This window comes from Loxodonta africana, chromosome 2 (assembly GCF_030014295.1).
Source record: "Loxodonta africana isolate mLoxAfr1 chromosome 2, mLoxAfr1.hap2, whole genome shotgun sequence".
Lineage (NCBI taxonomy): Eukaryota > Metazoa > Chordata > Mammalia > Proboscidea > Elephantidae > Loxodonta > Loxodonta africana.
In genome coordinates, this window is record NC_087343.1 from 59196913 (window position 1) to 59217085 (window position 20173).

The 20173-nt window shown below is 40.1% G+C and overlaps 1 protein-coding gene across 6 annotated transcripts in view; it reads right to left on the reverse strand.

Annotated features, from left to right (window-relative positions):
• Window positions 1–17447, reverse strand: part of SLC38A9 (solute carrier family 38 member 9) — a 96370-nt gene extending 78923 nt beyond the window's left edge. For 3 of the 6 annotated variants that reach the window (XR_002785125.2, XM_064272047.1, XM_003408039.4), the window contains exon 1: window positions 17333–17447. The gene's annotated coding sequence lies outside the window, so the exon portion shown is untranslated. Of the gene's footprint in view, window positions 1–103; window positions 237–994; window positions 1201–17320 lie in introns of all 6 variants that reach the window. The other 3 variants (XM_064272034.1, XM_023545461.2, XM_010588143.3) reach the window with 3 other exon arrangements.
• Between the last annotated feature and the right edge of the window lie 2726 nt (window positions 17448–20173).

The following is a 20173-nucleotide window of genomic DNA, read 5'->3' on the forward strand; positions in this document are numbered from 1 at the left end:
GCTGTTTACACATCCTTGGATAACGGAGAGGCTGCATAAACATGCAAGGAAGACCTAGGAAAGACCAGATTAAATTAAAAGCTGGAGGAGAATTGAGAAGTACCTGAACTTTGAATGTATTCCCCAACCCACACATAGATCAATTGGCAGAGTGGAAGCCTTACTGACTCAGGATGTAAACCCTCTGACCCATCATCAGCTGACCACGAACACATACAAGGGAGATACCTGAAAAGCTAGGGTAAAAAAAAAAAAAAAAAAGAATTAAAAAAAAGGAGCATATACATTAGTAGTTGCATATCACAAAAGAAACAGATTGCACAGATAAAGTTCCAGACAAGTGACCAAAACCAAACCAAAAACAGCAACAGATCTGAACTTCTAAACCTCCAAAACTTCCAGAAAGTAGTAGTTTTTGTGACTGCAACACTAGGTAACTAAGTAAGTTACTATTGTTATTCTCATTTTATAGATAAGGATACAAGGCACAGAGAAGTCAAGTAACTAAGTGTGACAGACTCAGAATTCAAACCCAGGCAGTCTAAGGCCAGCACCTGCACTTTTTACCACTATGTGGTGCTGGCTTTCCTGTGCTTTGCCATTTCTTTCATTCCTTTATCTTTCACCTCCTGTTTCTTTTTACTGCCCAGACTACTTAACAAGTACAGTTTTATTGTTGCTGTATTTATTGAATGAAATCTTATGTCTACTACTCTTAATCCTCAAAATGTAACATTATAGCAGAGTAGAAAGAAAATAAAAATTTTAAGTCAGAAACCCTCTATCTGCTACTCACTATTTGTGTAATTTAGGACTAACCACTTAACCTCCAAGAGACTACTTCCTCATTTGCAAAACTGAAATAAAAACCCAGCTCAGTGGGTTGGTCAAGGATTAAATGAGATGATTATATATTATATTTAGCATTTTGTAATGAGAAAACAAATGTTAAAATTATCATTCTTTCAAAACCAAACCAAACATAAATACTTGCTTTTTTACTTATGTAGCCTGCTGGGGTTTTTCTTTTCTTTTTTTTTCTTTTAAGTAAAAAATTCTTCTTCAATAATAAACAGCTAGGCAAATGTTGTCAACATGCCACTATTATGTGACACAGATGTTGGTACCATGGACTATTCCCAAAATATGTGCATTTTCTTTTTCTTGTTTCTTTCCTTTCCACATTCCTCTTCTGCATTCCTGCCCAAGATTTAAGCCAAAGTTCTCATTAACTTAGTCCTACTGGAGACAAATAAGTAATGTTATAGAAAATGTTAAAGTAGTACCTCATTATAACAATAACTTTTCAAAAAAGTTAAACCAAAATACTATCATTCCCAAACAAGAAGGGCTTTATTTCGATACCTCATGAAGAATACAACAGTAAAAATGATTATTTTAAGATGAGACAACTAAAATACTGAGTAAAGGTAACCTCTCAATGATAGATTCATTCAACAAGTTCTGAATGAGCCCCTATAATATGCTCAGGTACTGAAAAAAAAAATTAAAAGTCCTAGTTCCTACCCTCAATAAACTTTTAAAAATCTTATCATTTATGAAGTTCAGAAAAGTCAAGGAAGTTTTCCTAAATCACTTCAATAATAAAACCTAGGAAAGGTCTGGAGATCTCCTTCCAAAAGTTAACAGCCTTGAAAACCCTATGAAGTGAGTTCTGTTCTTTAACACACCGGGTCCCATGAGTCAGAGCTGTCTTGACGGCAACTAGTAGGATGCTAATAACCAATTCTGAGTTTCAGTTCTTTGTTTCACTTGCAGCTTAAATCCACATCAATGACTGGGTCTAGTTCCCAAATTACCTTAGTAATAGAACAGTGTAAGATTTACCTTTTCATAGTAAAAAATTTGACTGTTTGAAACATATAAAGTGTCGTACCTAGCCAAATGTAGAGCATCAGAAATATTCTTGAATATAAAGTATAGATTATTCAATGGTAATTGTTACTAAATCTTCATTTTTAAGATGAGGCAACTGAGATAAAGTAATTTCACCAAAACAGAGTTGATTTAAAGTTTAAAGATTACCTCAGGGCAATAGTTCCAGGGGTTCATCGAGCTGAATGGCTCCTGAGAATTTAAATTCCATGAAAATCTGAAATTCTGCTGCATCCCTCCCACTCCCTTTGATCTGGATTCTTCTATAGAATCTTAGATCAAAATGTTTGGTAATGGTAAGCTGAGCACCATTCAGTTCTCCTGGTCTCATGGGTTAAAGAAGTCTTCTTTAAACCAAACAATAGTAAAGAACGTCTACCTTGAGCATTATGCTCTTTTTTTTTTTTAAATAATTTTTATTGTGCTTTAAGTGAAAGTTTACAAATCAAGTCAGTCTCTCACATATAAACTTATATACACCTTACTACATACTCCCATTTACTCTCCCCCTAATGCGTCAGCCCACTCCCTCCTTCCAGTCTTTCTGTTCCTGACCGTTTTGCCAGTTTCTAACCCTCTCTACTCTCCTATCTCCCCTCCAGACAGAGGATGTCAACACAGTCTCAAGTGTCCACCTGATACAAGTAGCTCACTCCTCATCAGCATCTCTCTCCAACACGTTGTCCAGTCCAATCCATGTCTGATGAGTTCTCTTCGGGAATGGTTCCTGTCCTGGGCCAACAGAGGGTTTGGGAACCATGACTACCGGGATTCTTCTAGTCTCAGTCAGACCATTAAGTATGGTCTTTTTATGAGAATTTGGGGTCTGCATCCCACCGTTCTCCTGCTCCCTCAGGGGTTCTCTGTTGTGCTCCCTGTCAGGGCAGTCATTGGTTGTGGCCGCGCACCATCTAGTTCTTCTGGTCTCAGGATGATGTAAGTCTCTAGTTCATGTGGCACTTTCTGTCTCTTGGGCTCATAATTATCTTGTGACCTTGGTGTTCTTCATTCTCCTTTGATCCAGGTGGATTGGGACCAATTGATGCATCTTAGATGGCCGCTTGTTAGCATTTAAGACCCCAGACGCCACACTTCAAAGTGGAATGCAGAACGTTTTCTTAATAGAATTTATTTTGCCAATTGACTTAGATGTCCCCTGTAGCCATAGTCCTCAAACCCCCACCCTTGCTCTGCTGACCTTTGAAGCATTCAGTTTATCCCGGAAACTTCTTTGCTTTTGGTTCAGTCCAGTTGTGCTGACCTTCCCTGATTGAGTGTTGTCCTTTCCTTCACCTAAAGTAGTTCTTATCTACTAACTAATCAGTAAATAACCCTCTTCCACCCTCCCTCCCTCCTCGCTCTCGTAACCACAAAAGAATGTGTTCTTCTCAGTTTAAACTATTTCGAAGATCTTATAATAGTGGTCTTATACAATATTTGTCCTTTTGCATCTGACTAATTTCACTCAGCATAATGCCTTCCAGGTTCCTCCATGTTATGAAAAGTTTCACAGATTCATCACTGTTCTCTATCGATGCGTAGTATTCCATTGTGTGAAGATACCATAATTTATTTAACCATTCATCCGTTGATGGACACCTTGGTTGCTTCCAGCTTTTTGCTATTGTAAACAGTGCTGCAATAAACATGGGTGTGCATAGATGTGTTCGTGTAAAGGCTCTTATTTCTCTAGGGTATATTCCGAGGAGTGGGATTTCTGGGTTCTATGGTAGTTCTATTTCTAACTTTTTAAGGAAACGCCAGATAGATTTCCAAAGTGGTTGTACCATTTTACATTCCCACCAGCAATGTATACGAGTTCCAATCTCTCCGCAGCCTCTCCAACATTTATTATTTTGTGTTTTTTGGATTAATGCCAGCCTTGTTGGAGTGAGATGGAATCTCATCCTAGTTTTAATTTGCATTTCTCTAATGGCTAATGATCGAGAGCATTTTCTCATGTATCTGTTAGCTACCCGAATATCTTCTTTAGTGAAGTGTGTGTTCATATCCTTTGCCCAATTTTTAATTGGGTTGTTTGTTTTTTTTGTGGTTGAGTTTTAACAGAATCATATAGATTTTGGAGATCAGGCACCAGTCGGAGATGTCATAGCTGAAAATTTTTTCCCAATCTGTAGGTGGTCTTTTTACTCTTTTGGTGAAGTCTTTAGATGAGCATAGGTGTTTGATTTTTTAGGAGCTCCCAGTTATCTGGTTTCTCTTCGTAATTTTTAATAATGTTTTGTATTCTGTTTATGCCTTGTATTAGGGCTCCTAATGTCCCTATTTTTTCTTCTATGATCTTTATCGTTTTAGTCTTTATGGTTAGGTCTTTGATCCACTTGGAGTTAGTTTTTGTGCATGGTGTGAGGTATGGGTCCTGTTTCATTTTTTTGCAAATGGATATCCAGTTATGCCAGCGCCATTAGTTAAAAAGACTATCTTTTCTCCAATTAACTGACACTGGACCTTTGTCAAATATCAGCTGCTCATATGTGGATGGATTTCTATCTATATTCTCAATTTTGTTCCATTGGTCTATATGCCTGTTGTTGTACCAGTACCAGGCTGTTTTGACTACTGTGGCTTATAGTACGTTCTAAAATCAGGTAGAGTGAGTCCTCCCACTTTCTTCTTTTTCAGTAATGCTTTACTTATCCAGGGCTTCTTTCCCTTACATATGAAGTTTGTGATTTGTTTCTCCATCTCATTAAAAAATGTCGTTGGAATTTGGATCGAAAGTGCATTGTATATACAGATGGCTTTTGGTAGAACAGACATTTTTACTATGTTAAGTCTTCCTACCCATGAACAAGGTACGTTTTTCCACTTATGTAGGTCCCTTTTAGTTTCCTGCACTAGTACTCTGTAGTTTTCTTTGTATAGGTCTTTTACATCTTTGGTAAGATTTATTCCTAAGTATTTTATCTTCTTGGGGGCTACTGTGAATGGTATTGATTTGGTGATTTCCTCTTCAATGTTCTTTTTGTTGATGTAGAGGAATTCAAGTGATTTTTGTATGTTTTATCTTGTAACCTGAAACTCTGCTGAACTCTTCTATTAGTTTCAGTTGTTTCCTGGAGGATTCCTTAGGGTTTTCTGTGTATAAGATCATGTCAACTGCAAACAGAGGTAATTTTACTTCTCCCTTGCCAATCTGGATGCCCTTTATTTCTTTGTCTAGCCTAATTGCTCTGGCTAGGACTTCTAGCACAATGCTGAATAAGAGCAGTGATAAAGGGCATCCTTGTCTGGTTCCCGTTCTCAAGGGAAATGCTTTCAGGCTCTCTTCATTTAGAATGATGTTGGCTGTTGGCTTTGTATAGATGCCCTTTATTATGTTGAGGAATTTTCCTTCAATTCCTATTTTGCTGAGACTTTTTATCATGAATGGGTGTTAGACTTTGTCAAGTGCTTTTTCTGCACCAATTGATAAGATCATGCGGTTTTTGTCTTTTGTTTTATTTATACGGTGGATTACATTAATGGTTTTTCTAATATTGAACCAATCTTGCATACCTGGTATAAATCCCACTTGGTCATGGTGGATTATTTTTTTCATATGTTGTTGAATTCTATTGGCTAGAATTTTGTTGAGGATTTTTGCATCTATGTTCATAAAGGATATAGGTCTATAATTTTCTTTTTTTGTGGTGTCTTTACCTGGTTTTGTTATCAGGGAGATGGTGGTTCCATAGAATGAGTTAGGTAGTATTCCATCCTTTTCTATGCTTTGAAATACCTTTAGTAGTAGTGGTGTTAACTTTTCTCTGAAAGTTTGGTAGAACTCGGCAGTGAAGGTGTCTGGGCCAGGGCTTTTTTTTGTTGGGAGTTTTTTGATTACCTTTCAATCTCTTTTTTTGTTATGGGTCTATTTAGTTGTTCTACTTCTGATTGTGTTAGTTTAGGTAGGTAGTATTTTTCTAGGAATTCATCCATATCTTCTAGGTTTGCAAATTTGTTAGAGTACAATTTTTCGTAGTAATCTGATATGATTCTTTTAATTTCAGTTGGGTCTGTTGTGATATGGCCCATCTCATTTCTTATTCGGGTTGTTTCCTTCCCTGTATTTCTTTAGTCAGTCTGGCCAACAGTTTACCAATTTTGTTAATTTTTTCAAAGAACCAGCTTTTGGCTTTGTTAATTCTTTCAATTGTCCTTCTGTTCTCTAACTCATTTAGTTTGGCTCTAATTTTTATTATTTGTTTTCTTCTGGTGCCTGATGGATTCTGTTGTTGCTCGCTTTCTATTTGTTCAAGTTGTAGGAACAGTTCTCTGATTTGGGCTCTTTCTTCTTTATGTATGTGTGGATTTATCGATACAAATTGACCTCTGAGCACTGCTTTTGCTGTGTCCCAGAGGTTTTGATAGGAAAAGTTGTCATTCTTGTTGCATTCTATGAATTTCTTTATTCCCTCCTTAATGTCTTCTATAATCCAATCTTTTTTGAGCAGGGTATTGTTCAGTTTCCAAGTATTTGATTTCTTTTCCCTGATTTTTCTCTTATTGATTTCTACTTTTATGGCCTTGTGGTCTGAGAAGATGCTTTGTAATATTTCGATGTTTTAGATTCTGCAAAGGTTTGTTTTATGACCTAATATGTGATCTATTCTAGAGAATGTTCCATGTGCACTAGAAAAAAAAGTATACTTTGCAGCTGTTGGGCGGAGTGTTCTGTATAAGTCTATGAGGTCAAGTTGGTTGATTGTAGCAACTAGATCTTCCGTGTCTCTATTGAGCTTCTTACTGCAAGTCCTAGCCTTCTCTGAAAGTGGTGTGTTGAAGTCTCCTACTATAATTGTGGAGGTGTCTATCTCACTTTTTAATTCTGTTAAAGTTTGTTTTATGTATCTTGCAGCCCTGTCATTGGGTGCATAAATATTTAATATGTTATATCTTCCTGGTCAATTGTCCCTTTAATCATTATGTAGTGTCCTTCTTTATTCTTTTTGGTGGATTTAACTTTACAGTCTATTTTTTCAGAAATTAATATTGCCACTCCTGCTCTTTTTTGATTGTTGTTTGCTTGATATATCTTTTTCCATCCTTTGAGTTTTAGTTTGTTTGTGTCTCTAAGTCTAAGGTGTGTCTCCTGTAGGCAGCATATAGATGGACCATGTTTCTTTATCCAGTCTGAGACTCTCTGTCTCTTTATTGGTGCATTTAGTCAATTTACATTCAGCGTAATTATAGATCAGTTTAGTGCTGTCATTTTGGTGCATTTTTGCGTGTGTTGTTGACAATTTCATTTTCCACTTATTTTTTTGTGCTGAGAAGTTTTTCTCTGTAAATTGTGTATTCCTCATTTTCATAGTAGTTGGACTTTATGTTTGCTGAGTCGTTATGTTTTTCTTGGTTTTTATTTTGAGTTATGGCATTGTTAGACCTCTTTGTGGTTACCTTAATATTTACCCCTATTTTTCTAAGTAAAAACCTAACCTGTATCGTCCTATATTGCCTTGTTTTCCACTCCATACGGAAGATCTATGCCTCCTGTATTTATTCCCTCTTTTTGATTATTGTGATCTTTTAGATAATGACTTCAATGATTCCCTGTTTTGAGCATTTTTTTCTTTTTAAAATTAATCTTAATTTGTTTTTGTGATTTCCCTATTTGAGCTGATATCGGGATGTTGTTCTGTGACCTTGTGTTGTGTTAGTATCTGATATTATTGATTTTTCTGACCAATTTCCTTTAGTAATTGTTGTAGCTTTGGTTTGGTTTTTGCAAATTCTCTAAGCTTGTGTTTATCTGTAAGTGTTTTAATTTCACCTTCATATTTGAGAGAGAGTTTTGCTGGATATATGATCCTTGGCTGGCAGTTTTTCTCCTTCAGTGCTTTATATATGTCATCCCATTGCCTTCTTGCCTGCATGGTTTCTGCTGAGTAGTCTGAACTTATTCTTATTGATTCTGCTTTGTAGGAGACTTTTCTTTTATCCCTGGCTGCTTTAAAATTTTTCTCTTTATCTTTGGTTTTGGCAAGTTTGATGATAATATGCCTTGGTGATTTTCTTTTTGGATCAATCTTATATGGGGTTCTATGAGTATTTTGGATAGATATCCCTTCGTCTTTCATGATGCCAGGGAAGTTTTCTGCCAACAGACCTTCAACTATTCTCTATTTTCTTTTATCCCACCCTGTTCTGGAACTCCAATCACATGCAAGTTATTTTTCCTGATAGAGTCCCACATGATTCTTCATTTTTCAAAATTCTTTTATCTGATTTTTCAACTATATTGGTGTCAATTGCCTTATCCTCCAGCTCCCCCACTCTGCATTCCAATTGCTCAATTCTGCTCCTCTGACTTCCTATTGAGTTGTCTAATTCTGTAATTTTACTGTTAATCTTTTGGATTTCTGAATGTTGTCTCTCTATGGATTCTTGCAGCTTATTAATTTTTCCACTATGTTCTTGAATAATCTTTTTGATTTCTTCAACTGCTTTATCAGTGTGTTCCTTGGCTTTTTCTGTAGATTGCCTTATTTCATTTCTGAGGTCATCCCTGATGTCTTGAAGCATTCTGTATATTAGTTTTTTATATTCTGCATCTGGCAATTCCAGGATTGTATCTTCATTTGGGGAAGATTTTGATTCTTTAATTTGGGGAGTTGTAGAAGCAATCATGGTCTGCTGCTTTATGTGGTTTGATATTGACTGCTGTCTCCGAGCCATCTATAAGATATTGTAATGATTTATTTTATATTTGCTCACTGAGTCTTGTTTTGTTTTCTTTCAATATACCCAGCCGGGCTACTAAATTGTGCTGTCTTGATTGTTGTAATCTTTGAATCACTTATGTCCTATCACCAGCTGGTTTGGGCTGTTACCAGATATATAAGCTTAAGAGTCTATTCACTATTCTTGAATAGAATCAGCTTAGGTGTTCTGCTTTGGGTCACCAAGTGTGTGGTGTAGACTGTCACCTATTAACTTGAGGAGTAGTGGTGATAGTCGTGTGCACCAGATTATAGTAGTAGCAGGGGGTCACACTCTGGGGGGGGGCAGGATGCTGACAGCCTCCCCCCACGTGCCAGTGAGGTAGGTGTGTCTCTATTCCTAAAGCACTTTGTTGGGTGGGGTCTGCAGCTGTATCTTAGGCACACAATGCATGTACCTCTAAAGACTGGTAGGCGTCAGTATCCTCAGACCCCTTTGGCAGGTGGCTAGGTGGTTTGGGTGGAGCTTCAGCTCTCAGTTCCCCACTGTGGATCAGTGAGGGCTCTGTTTCATAGGTAGAGATATCAGACGTGGAAAACTTGTCTTTCCAGTGATCCGCTAAAACAATTACAGTCAGATCTCTATCAGAATTGCCTTTGCTTTGTAATAGCCACCTTGTTCCCTGTAGGGATGAAAGCCAAAGACTGTGGATCACATATGCTTGGCTGGAGCTGGTTCTGTATTTTCATTCCAGTTTAGGGAAGTCAGGGAAGGATTTTTCTTCCCTGGGTTTTTAGTAGCTGCTTCTCTCAGGCCAGGAGAACAGGTTAGGAAAAGGGAAGAGCCCCTCCCCCCCAGAGCACTTCACTAGATAGATAGGAGAGAGTAGCACCCAGCAATATAGACAAAGTTACATATCTTGCTTGGTGATGACTGTTTTAGCTGAGATTCCCGTGGGGCGAGAGGCATGTAGCCTGTGTGTGCTGGCTGGGTCGAGATTGCCCCCTGAGGGTCACGCCCGCTTCCCGGGCTTGTGCTGTCTCAGAAGCCGTGGGCAGCTTCTCCGTTCCCAGTCCAAAGCCCAGCACCAAGGTTCCCTGGCTGGGACACTGCACTCCAGGTTCCAAAACCAGTCGCTGCCTCCTGGTGACTTCTCCTCCTGTCAGCTGCGTCATTGCGCTGCCTGCATGTGCTGGCTGGGCTTCCTCTGAGGTTACTTCAGAGGGCTAGGGCTGCGTCCTGTGCTTGCGCCGTCTCAGGAAGCCGTGCTCAGCTCCCCTGAGCCCGGTCCAAAGCCTGGGGCCAAGGTTTTCTGACTGGGACGCTGGCTCCAGGCTCTGAAAACAGTCGCTGCTTCCCCATGGTTGCTTGTTCTCTTGTTAGCCGCGTCAGTGTGCAGCCTGCTTGTGCTGGCTGAGTCTCTACTGAGGTTACCCCAGGGTGTTAGGGGTTAGGTCTGTGTCCCGTACCTGCCCTGCCTCAGCAAGCTGCAATCAGCCCCACCACTCGGCTCCAGGGAATCGAGAGGGCTCAAGACTGTGGAGCCAGACGCAGGTTCCAGAAGCAGTCGCTGCTTCAGGGTGCAGCTTTTTGCTCCCCTGTCACTCAGGTCAACTCTTTAGATCTGTGTTTGATGGTCAGGGTTCGTAGATTGTCATGTATGTGATCGATTCACTTGTTTTTCTGAGTCTTTGTTGCAAGAGGGATCCGCGGTAGCATCTACCTAGTCAGCCATCTTGGCCCCACCTCCCGGAATGCATTTTGCTCTTTAAAGAACTATCTATATGGAATCAATATGACAACAACAACTTGAAAGGTTCGATAGGAAGCTTGGGGGTCTGTGAGTTTATATTAATGGGGGAGAAACAATTTGGCAAAGGTGGGTGAGAATGGGTTGCACAACTGAACTGTACATGTAGAAACTGTTGAACTGGTGTGCCTTTTGCTGTGTATATGTTTAACAACAATAAAAAACAGACCAAAAAAATAAAACCAGAGTTGAAATGCAAAAAAACAGAAGCTTGATCTTTCAGTCCTTTCCTTTACATAATAAAACAGATTAACAATTCAGTTGGCTTGTTTGGTCTTAAGTCATAAAAATAAAGGTGGGATTTTTCAAGATTACTTTGACCTACTAATTTATAAAATGATGACTGCTAGTCCTATTAAGTTTTCTTAACTGAAGACTGTGAGTTTGACTAATACACTTGAAAAAAATGGTTCTGTGTATGCAATGAATGAAAACATTCAGTATAAAATATAAAACAAAACATTTGGTATAAAACACTCAGTTCATTTTAAATTCAGCTGGATATAACATAGAAGTTAAAAGCTAGGGAAAGAAACATATTGTAGAGGAGTCATACTTAAATGAGCAGTGCATAATCCCTGGTGCCTTTCAGTGAAAGATTTAATAATATTTGCGTATACTGTAAATAAGAAGCCCTGGTGGAGCAACGGTTAAGCACTTGACAGCTAACCAAAATGTTGGTGGTTCAAACCCACTCAGTGGCTCCACGTTAGAAAGACCTGGCGATCTGTTTCTTTAAAGATTATAGTTCTAGTCTGTCATCTGGAGTAGGTATGAGTCAGAATTGACTCAATGGCCTAACAACAACAGCACTGTAAATATGAAGAACCGTAAGGAAATTAGTAATTTTCAGTTGCTACAAAAAGTCTGATAGCCTGAACTTCAAATTCCCCAAGAATGCTGCATTAAAGGAAATTTTATGCCTTTTTCAATGTCTTGACGAGTAGAACTATAAAATACGCTAAAGTTTGAAGAATTAGCTTGAGAGATGAATTAGAGTTCCTAATATTACATGGAAACCCTGATGGCATAGTGGTTAAGCACTACAGCTGCAAACAAAAAGGCTGGCAGTTTGAATACACCAGCTGCTCCTTGGAAACGCAATGCCACAGTTCTACCCTCTCCTGTAGGGTCACTATGAATTGGAATCGACTCTACAGCAACGGGTTTTTTAATACGACATAGATTATAACAAAGAATAGTGTAATCAATGATTAACTAAAATGCTATAGCATTAATTTGCCGTAGATATAATACTAAATGATGTAATTTGATGGGTGCTAAATAAGCAAGTAAACATAAACAAAATTTTACTTTTTAACACCCAACCCTCTGAGCTTTAAAGCAAAGTTCCCAGATACAAGACTATTAACACCAAAGACAAGTCATTTCATAATGAATCACCAATCTTTCGAATTGTGGTATTTGGTGAAGAATATGGAATACACTGTGGACTGCCAGAAGGACAAACAAATCAGTCTTAGAAGAAATACAACCAAAATACTCCTTAGAAGCAAGAATGGTGAGACTTCAGCTAGCTTACCTTGGTCACATAATCAGGAAAGACAAATCAGTAAAGACCAAAGGACATTACGTTTGATAAAGTAGAGGGTCAGCGGAAATGAGAGAAACCCTTACTGAGATGAACTGATGCAAAAGCCACAACAACAGACTCACACATGCCAACCATTGTGAAGATGGCACAGGACAAGGCAACATTTCATTTTGCTATACACAAGGTCACCATGAGTCAGAGCTGATATGACAGCAACTAAATAACGACAACAACAATCATTTTATTTTAACATTGAATTTATATGAAGTCTCAATAGAAAAACTGCTTAACTGACTTGCTTGGAACTTTCAAATTTTATTTAGAACCTTGGTGTCTGTGCTGAAGCACTTATGTACTTAAGAAGGACATAAAGATCAACCAAAGAAAGCTAGTATGACCTTATTGCTTTAAATAGGTATTGATTGTGATTGTCAGTACACGTCAAAGAATATCAGCCCTATTCACACTGGGCTAGGAAACTGCCTTTCAACTTGCCTCCCAATTCTTTGCAAAAGCAAATCTATAGTATCTATGCCAAGATCCTAACATCGGTTGGCAGTAGGTCACACAACCTTGTGCCCAAACAAATGTGCCTATGGACCCTCTGTACAGGCATTTATATGTGCTTTCTCAGAGGCTTAAAATCAGAATTAACTACTGTTGTTGTTAGGTGCCATCCAGTCGGTTCTGACTCATCAGTGACCCTATAGGAGCTGCCTCATATGGTTTCCGAGGAGCAGCTGGTGGATTTGAATTTCCGACCTTTTTGTTAGCAGCCGAACGATTAACCGCTATGCCACCAGGGCTCCCAAATTACCTACTACTTCTGCATATTTTGTAGTGTTTCAGATACTACACGTATATTCAGTTTAGTAGGCCAGAGGTCGACAGGTTCTATCTATAAAGGGCCACATAGGAAATATTTTAGGCTTTGCAGGCCACTATTCAACTTTGCCTTTGTAGCGTGAAAGACAATATATAAATGAGTGAGCATGGCTGTATTCCAATAAAATTTTATTTATAAAAAGTAAATAAATCCAACAGCGAGCAGGATTTGGCCACAGTTACCACCTCTGTAGTATACCAAGACAAAAGCAAATGGAACCATACAATAAAAACAGCAGCCTAACGAAAGCAGTTATGGTATGCATATATGTTTTTTCTATACAAGTCTGTAACTGCTATAAAGTCGAGAAACAAACTCATGTAAACTCTTTCCTTATAAATCACCTACCTGACAGCCAATAGGAGCTATGATACTCTAATTCGGATATGAGAGAACATACTTCCAACCCGATTGATAAATGCTTCGAAAGATGTTAAATTTGACATAAAGCCCCAAACTATGAAGTTCATAGAGGAAAAAACAGGATCAACACTAAAGGCCCTCATATACGGCATTAACAGGATAAAAACCACAACGAACAACACACACTCTCCAGAAGATAAGCTAGATAACGCCGGGATCATCTAAAAATTAAACACTTATGCTCATCAAGAGACTTCACCAAAAAGAGTAAAAAGAGAACCTACAGATTGGGTCGCTATGAGTCGGAATCGACTCGATGGCAGTGGCTTTGTTTTTTTGGGGGGGTGGTTTACAGATTGGGAAAGAATTTTTGGCTACTACAAATCAGACAAGGGTCTAATCTCCAAAATCTACAAGAAAATTCAACACCTCTACAACAAAAAGACAAATAATACAATTAAAAAACGAGCAAAGGAAATGAACAGATGCTTTACCAAAGAAGACATTCAATTGGCCAACAGACAAATGAGGAAATGTGCACGATCACTAACCATTAGAGAAATGTAAACCAAAATCACAATGAGATACCATCTTACCCCTGGCATTACTGGCAGAATCAAAAGAAAAAAAGAGGAAATAACAAATGTTGGAGAAACTATGGGGAGATCAGAATTCTTCATGCACTTCTGGTGGGAATGCAAAATGATACAACCATTTTGGAAAACAATATGGTGCTTCCTTAGAAAGTTAGAAACAGAAATATCATATGATCCAGCAATTCCACTCCTAGGAATATATCCTAGAGAAATAAGAGCCATCACACAAATACACATATGCACACCCATGTCTATTGCAGCATTGCTCACAATAGCAAAAAGATGGACAAACCTACATGCCCATCAACAGATGAATGGATAAACTGTGGTACGTACACACAATGGAATATTATGCAATGATAAAGAATAACGATGAATCTGTGAAGCATCTCATAACATGGATGAATCTCGAGGACATTATGCTTAGTGAAATAAGTCAATCACAAAAGGACAAATATTGTATGAGAACACTACTGTAAAAACTCATGAAAAGGTTTACACACAAAAAGAAACAATCTCTGATGGTTACGAGGGAGGGGAGGGGTGGGGATGAAAAACACTAAACAGACAAGAGATAAGTGGTAACTTTGGTGAAGGGTAAGAGTACACAATACTGGGGAAGCCAGCACAACTTGTACAAGACAAGGTCATGGAAGCTCCATAGACACATCCAAACTCCCTGAGGGACCAATTGCTGACTAAAGGCTGTGGGGATGTTGGTCTCGGGAAACATCTAGCTCAATTGTCATAACATACTTTATAAAGAAAATTCTGCATTCTACTTTGGTGAGTAGCACCTGAGCTCTTAAAAGCCTGTGAGTGGCTGCCTACGATACTCCACTGGTCTCACCCCTCCGGGAGCAAGGAAGGATGAAGAAAACTAGAGATACAAGGGAAAGATTAGCCCAAAGGGCTAATGGACCACATCTACCACGGCCTCCACTGAGTCCAGTACAACTAGATGGTCCCCAGCTACCACCACTGACCGCTCTGACAGGGATCGCAATAGAGGATCCCAGACAGGGCTACGGAAAAATTTAGAATAAAATTCTAAGTAAAAAAAGACCAGCTTGCTGGCCTGACAGAGACTGGAGAAACTCTGAGAGTATGGCCCCCAGACACGCTTTCAGCTCAGTAATGAAGTCACTCCTGAGGTTCCCCCCTCAGCGAAAGATCGGACAGGCCCATAAAACAAAATGAGACTAAAGGGGTACACCAGTCCTGGGGCAAGGACTAAAAGGCAGGAGGGGACGGGCAAGCTGGTAATATAGAATCTAAGGTTGAGAAGGGAGAGTGTTGAGATGTCGTGGGGTTGTTAACCAATGTCATAAAACAATACGTGTACTAACAATTTAATAAGAAACTAGTTTGTTCTGTAAGCCTTCACCTAAAGTAGAATAAAAATAATTAAAAAAAAAAGAAGTTAAATTTGACAGGGCTGAAAGACAATGTGGTCCAATAAAGAAACGACCAGTCAAAACAATGCTATGGCACAAAAGAACCTCTTACAGTGGGAACACTGAATACTCCCAAGTTACATTTAGGTGGTGAGAATGAACACTAGAAGAGGATTGAAATTTAAGAGTATTATAAAATGCAGTCCTGGTAGAAATGTTTAATCTCTTAATTATGTTTTTGCTTTTACGCTCATATAGTCTTCTAAAAAATACTATAAATTATTACTTTAATTTATAATTCATACTGGTATTCCTATCCTTCTATGCTGTTTACCCTTTTCTGTAAATATTTAAAGTCTTATAAAACCACAGTTAACAGCATATAATTAAAAAATTTTTAAAAATGTGTATAACTGAGATATGCAGTATGTAAAAGATTGTGAGAAGAAATCTAAGGCTAACTGTTATCAGAGCTATAAACCAAAATCAACCCTGTTGCCACCCAGGCGATTCCAACTCACAGAGATCCTATAGGACAGGGTAGAACTGTCTCATAGGTGATAGTCCTTTCCTTGTTTTTTCTCTTCCTCCTGATGCTCCTGCCTTCGGCAAGCTCCACAAGGATCTGCCTTTACTTCCTACTGTGGACACTTGTCACTCCTGGTTATCACTGAATAGTCCTTCCCTGTCCCCCTCTCCCCCCCCAGTTGTGGTTCACTGACTTGTCTTAGCTAGGCTGGCTGAGACTGAGGCTGATATTTAAATAAAAGGAATTTCATTCTGAAAAAAAAAAAAAAAAAAAAACCTCAGGATTTCCAAGGAGTGGATGGTGGATTCGAACTGCCGACCTTTGGTTAGCAGCCATACCTCTTAACCACTGTGCCACCAGGGCTTATCCCCATTGCACTGGAGTCAAAATCGACTCAGCGACGCTCTAGGACAGATTAGAACTGCCCCATAGAGTTTCCAAGCAGCAGCTGGTAGATTCCAACTGCCGACCTTTCGGTTAGCAGCGGAGCTCTTAACCACTGAACCATCAGGGCTCCTCTCAGAGTTATTAAAAAAAAAAAAAAACCAAACCTGTTACGGTTGAGTCAATTCCAACTCATAGCCACTCTATGGGACAGAGTAGAACTGCCCCATAGAGTTTCCAAGGAGCACCTGCTGGATTCGAACTTCCCAGCTTTTGGTTAGCAGACGTAGCTCTTAACCACTACTCCACCAGGGTTTCCCTCAGAGAATAAAAAACCCAGTGCCGTTGAGTCGATTCTGACTCATAGCGACCCTATATAGTGGGCATAAATTGGGGAGGGAAAGGTGAACTTCATTTTTTTAGAGGTAAAGAAACTACAGATGACATTTTAGTTTGCTACCAACCTTTTACCTTAATATGAAGTTTACTGTTGTTCATTAGGCAAGGACAGTTTTCTTAAAGTTAAGATAAGGGTCCTATTGAAAAGTCACAAAACTTTCCCTTCAGTGGTTGCTTGTTTTCCTGCATATGTCAGATTTTTGTCATGTCCTGAAGGCATTATGAAGAAAAAATGGAGGGGAAAGGTTAGAGTGTGCTGATTTACTGATCTTAGTCATGCATAAGGAACTCCCCAGGAGTCATAAAAATTAGGTTTTAGTCAAGCCAGCCATTAACAAGTTGTCTGGTAGTGAGCAAGCCGCTTTCTTCAACTCATCTGTGCAGTGAGGAGAGTAAGTCTGACTAGCTGCTCTCAAAGGTCCCTTCCACCTCTACTATTCTATAACAGCTAAGATGTCAAGCCACCCCACTCTCTTATCATTCATTCCCACAATTGAGTTGGATGAAAAGCATGGAAAGGGGTTAACTTAACAGTTGGGGCCTTCACCCCACCCGTAGACTTAGCTCAAAGCAAAAAGAGGTTTCCTCCCTCGTCTCCCCTCTCCACCTTTTCACAACTCAGGTTAGAGATGCGTCCTCACCCTCGCAATCTCCCCAATCTTCCTCCTTGCCCCCGGGGGTTCATCTACCGTAGCCCTGCCTCTCCCCCCAGGCTCCAGCAGACACCGACCTAGACACCCTCTCAAATTCCCTCAGTCCCCCCAAGAGTCCCAGGCTTTCCGGCACTCAGTCCCAGTGAGGGCCGCGCGTTGTCCCTCCAGAACGGTCTTCGTGGCCCCCACCTTTATTCTTACCGCTCCACCACGAAGCGACGGTCCCAGCGCGCTTCAAAGCACTTCCCCGTGTGACAGGAGGCTCCGCCGCGAGCTCAGTCCTTCCTACAGTTTCTCCTCGGCACCTTTCCCTCCCTCCCTTCCAAGGGTGAGTCTGCAAGATGAGGAAGTATGCTCAACCTCAGTAGGCCAAGTCCTCAGTCCGGGCGAAGTGGGCCAGAAGGCGAAGACTCACTTCCCAAATACTCTCAACTTGGAGCCGCGGGGACCTGCGTCCCGGAGACAGGAAGAGGCTACAGCCCAGGCCGCGGAGACCGGCGGGGAATGAGTTCTGAGCCCGCCAAGCCCGCCGCTGCTGTCAAACCTCCCGCCGTCGCGGACTACAAAGCCCAGAGGTCTCTGCGACAGCGGGCACGCTCCTCGCCGCAGAAGCCGGCCTCTGGTCTCTGGAGTGGAGGCGGCTGGAACGCTGTGTCGCAGATGTTGCTGCTAGGGGTCCTGGAGGGCGAGTTACAACCCGAACCGCCGCCTGATGTTCGCTCCAGTCTTCGGCCCCGGCCGGAGGCTCTAAGGGACCCAGGAGGAAGGACCCGATCTCTTGCCCTGACAGCCCTGGCTGGCACGTGAGGAAGAGCTGATGTGGCATCTTCAGGGCTGACTTCCCATCTCTCTCTCCCTTCTCCAGGTTTCGTGACTAGCCGCTCTGTCGTCTGGTCACGTGCTCGTACCCTATGGACACCAGAGGAAGCTGCTTTGTTGGGTTTGTTTTTTATGTGACAAATATACTCTTTACACTAATAACAGCGTAGAGAGGGGATTTGAGAGACCTTTAATGCCACTCCCCAAACTCCAGCAATTTTTCCCAAAGCTTCTTAAAATAAACATTTTAAGTAAAATTAGTGTGTTTGCTATGAAACCTCAGCTTACAGGTAAGTCCTCTGACCATTCCCCAAAACTATATGGTTACCCCTAAGTCCTTGTATAGGAAGACAGTGGCTTTAAAACAAAACAAAAAAGACAAAACAACAGCAGCAAAGCAACGCAATTGTAATGTGTTAAAAAAAAAAAGAACCCCAAAATAAAAATCCAAATTAACAAATAACTAATATTGAATGCCAAGCATTATATGTATAATTTCTCTTTAAGTCTTTATTACAGTACTAGAAGTATCTATTATCTCTATTTTACACACAGCCAACAGTCCCAGAATATTTAATTTGTTTACCCAAGGTCAAATAACTACTGAATGAAAAAATAGCTGGAATTCAAATGAAGTCTTATCCCAAAGCCTGCGCTTTTAAACACCACCGAACACTGCCTCTGTTATTGAAGGGTTGACAAATGCAAGGCTAGATGCATAATGGATATTGCCTTTAAGGCAGTCATCTCTGCAGATAAAAGTTATATTGCTGATGCTATCCTTGTTCAAAAACTTTTACAACTCCTCTTTTGGCCCTGCCTTCAAATCAGCCCTACATCATTCTTTTGATTGCTTCAGAAAAAAAAAAAAATCCAAACACATTGCCGTTGAGTAGATGCCCACACATAACGACCCTGTAGGACAGAGTAGAACTGCCTCATGTGTTTTCCAAGGGGCGGCTAGTGGATTTGAACTGCTGACCTTTTGGTTAGCAGGCAAACACTTAACCACTGCACTACCAAGGCGTCTTGATTACTTCAGTGATAGCAAAATTTTCTTTTTCCTCTGCATTTCAGACTAAGAAAAATTTAGGCAAGGCTGGGAAGCACAAAGTAAATGGTTTGGAGTGATGTTAGCAAGCATGACAGGACCAAAACGTGACATGACCTTATAGTACTGAGTAGAACTGCCCCATAGGGTTTCCAAGGAATGGCTGGTGGACTCAAACTGCCAACCTTTTGGTTAACAGCTGAGCTGTTAATCACCACACCCCACCAAAGCTCCATGGCAGAGAAGGGAACTCCAAAATTCCATTCCTCCAAGTTATGAATGGTGTCCCCTCCTCTGTTCTACAGGATTGCTATGAATGGGAATCGACTCAACGGCAACAGGTTTATATGTGTGTTGTTGTGATGCTGGAAACTATGCCACCAGTATTCAAATACCAGCAGGGTCACCCATGAAAGGCAGGTTTCAGCTGAGCTTCCAGACTAAGACAGACTAGGAATAAGGATCCAGCAGTCTAGTTCGGAAAAGAATTAGCCAGTGAAGACCTATGAATAGCAGAAGAACATTGCCTGATGTAGTGCCTGAAGATGAACCCCCTAGGTTGGAAGGCACTCAAAAGACAACTGGAGAATAGCTGCCTTCTCAAAGTAGAGTCGACGTTAATGATGTGGATGGACTCAAGCTTTTGGGACTTTCATTGCGGATGTGGCACGACTCAAAATGAGAAGAAACAGCTACAAAACATGCATTAATAATGGGAACGTGGGAATGCACGGAATGTGAATCTAGGAAAATTGGAAATTGTCAAAAATGAAATGGAACACATAAACACTGATATCCTGGGCACTAGTGAGCTGAAGTGGACTGGTATTGGCCATTTTGAATTGGACAATCATATGATCTACTATGCTGGGAATGATAACTTGAAGAAGAATGGCATTGCATTCATTGTCAAAAAGAACATTTCAAGATCTATCCTGAAGTACACCGCTGTCAGTGATAGGATAATATCCATATGCCTACAAGGAAGACCAGTGAATACAACTATTATTCAAATTTACCCACCAACCACTAAGGCCAAAAATGAAGAAACAGGATTTTTACCAGCTTCTGCCAAAAAAAAAATATTTTTTTTCTGCAGTCTGAAATTGACCAAACATGCAATCAGGGTGCATTGATAATTACTGGTGATTGGAATACAAAAGATAGAAACA